A 2,500-nucleotide genomic window follows, 5' to 3' on the forward strand; every position below is an offset into this window, starting at 1 on the left:
CACAGTGGTCTTTGAAATGTATATGTATTAGTAATCAAGATGATCCTTCGTCACTTCTCCCACGCGAACTGAGCAATTGCTTCGGCGTTGTGTCGCTGCATGTTGCACTCAATGACACGCTCGACCCCACTTCTGGTCACGCCATAGTTGCATATATTCTTTAATTAGCGGCCGATCTTGCTTTATCAACGCATTCAGTTACCAATTTCCCAGTATAGTATAAAAAAAAAGAGATTCTATGTTATAACTATAATTTTATGCCTCTACCTCTTGAACATTGAATGGATACTTGGTAATACTAACACTGACTCTCAGTTTTGTGTTCTTTATTATATAATGTGTGTATCTTTTCCTTTATGGAAAATTATATGAGCTCAAAACAAGAAAATCGTTTAAGACTGGGTATTTTTATTTTTTATTTTATTTTTTTTTTTTTGACATGACGAGAAATATGCAAGGCAACAAAACCAGCACCTTTAGAGCAGGTGGTCATGACCCTTTCTTCATATATATTCAACACCCGAAGGCTAGAGCATTTCGACTGGGCTTCACATATGGATGGGATATACAATAATGTTCCATATATTTGGGCTAGAGATCACTACACTTGTCTTTATAATGAAATATCCGATTTATAACCTCTACGCTTCTATAAGGAAGATGTAAAAATGAATATTTCAACCAGAAAAAGGAAGCAAACACAACTAAAAACATATTTAACTGTATCTGGACTTTAACTAGTGTAATTTCTTCATTCTCTCTTGATTCAAAAATATTATTTTTATCATATTCATCATTATTCTTATGTTAAGTGTCTCTTTCAATACTGCCAAACAGCAGATGTAATTCAACATACAACCAATTATGCTTTAGGAATCATAATACAAGAGTGAAAGTTATTAAAAAGTTTATTTGTTTCTTGTTATAAAGAAAACCATAGCAACATATGCAATAACAACTGTAAAATCTCACAGCCAAATAGTATGCACTATCTAATGTAATGTTCCCTTTGTGTTATCTTAATCAACAATGAACAAATAATTCAAAATCAATAGAATAAAACAAATAAACACTCTATATTCAATTTTGATAAAACATCTACACATAACCCATCACACAATGTGAAAAGCAATGCTAATATTAAATACATATCAATAAAGTTCATACAAAAATTATCTAAATAACTAATGCTCTCAGTATGAAATAATTCTGAAAAATAACTATAATATATATCATTGTTTATCTATTGCGTGTACAGTACTAAACTTTAATCTTCGATTCACAAACACATAGGAAATAGATACTAGTCTAGAAATAGTTTACTACATATAAGTTGTCACTGGGCTATAGTTTTCAGAATAATCATGTGAACTATATTTGTGAGATTAGTTATCTTAAATACATTAACAAAAATCTGCCTATGTTCCACACATAAAATATTCAATTATAATTGGTAAAAAACATTCTGTATTAAAAATATATTTATACATAGGAATAACTATCATATAACTAGATAAAAAATTTAATATATTTTACTGTAATCTACATCTATTCTCAGCTTCTACAATAGAAAATATATTGCTAATCCTTTATATAAAATAACTAGTAATTGTCATAATGTACCAGGTGTTTAACTACATAAATATCACAGTATTGCCATTACAGTGGTATAAAGGGTAAAAGACAACCCTCACAGGGTGGGTATATTTTTTACAAATTCAGATCTTAAGAATACTTGTTTATTAATATTATTATTAATATTATTATTATCATAGGAATGGCAGGTAATAGTCAAGAATGAACAAATATATAATAACTTAAACCCTGCCCAGACCTCGATAACGGATGTATCGAAGCAAGTATCACACTAATAGAATAAAGCCAAGAGATTTTATCCACCAGAACATCTCCTCTTTCTTTTACAAACATAGGCACTAGAAATGCAGAAACAAATATTTCTGGTATTACAGAATCGACCAGATAGATGAACAATACAAAATAAGAATATTTTTGTTCTTTCTTACAAAACTTACATGGGCACACTTTCACCAAAATATCTTCTAGCCACAAATACACAATCCAAAACAATATCAATAAATGGTAAATAAATTCAATTACAGATCTTCTTTATCACCAACTTATATTTATATGGGGCAAAACATGTTTTCCGAAAGTCTGGATGTATCAAAAATATGCTCATCTGTGATTGCTGCAGTTACCTCTACCCAAGTTGCATGGGTTAAAAGTTATATTTACAATTGTTTTCACTCACAAAATATCTACTCTTACATTATTTAACAGCATACCCACAGCAGGTTGTAATTTTATGTAACCACTTGTGTTTACATTTATCAGAAAGCTAGGAAGTCAGAAATGGCTCTGGGACAAGGGCAGAGTCTGAGATGTGGCATCCAGGTGAAAAAATAATGAAATTGCATTATGGTGTCTAGTATTGACATCAGCTGGTTCATTTCCAATTTTCCGTTCTGCAATGCAATCT

General features: G+C 30.5%; 1 protein-coding gene across 2 annotated transcripts in view; it reads right to left on the reverse strand.

Annotated features, from left to right (window-relative positions):
• Positions 1-890: 890 nt before the first annotated feature.
• The window catches only part of LOC122264048 (uncharacterized), a 9,733-nt gene continuing 8,123 nt past the window's right edge, over positions 891-2,500 (reverse strand). For both annotated transcript variants that reach the window (XM_086544134.1, XM_043032741.2), the window contains one exon: positions 891-2,500. This exon is cut by the window's right edge and continues 1,870 nt beyond it. The gene's annotated coding sequence lies outside the window, so the exon portion shown is untranslated.

Source organism: Penaeus japonicus, unplaced genomic scaffold (assembly GCF_977035675.1).
Source record: "Penaeus japonicus unplaced genomic scaffold, GWHDUDI00000001_assembly GWHDUDI00000014, whole genome shotgun sequence".
Lineage (NCBI taxonomy): Eukaryota > Metazoa > Arthropoda > Malacostraca > Decapoda > Penaeidae > Penaeus > Penaeus japonicus.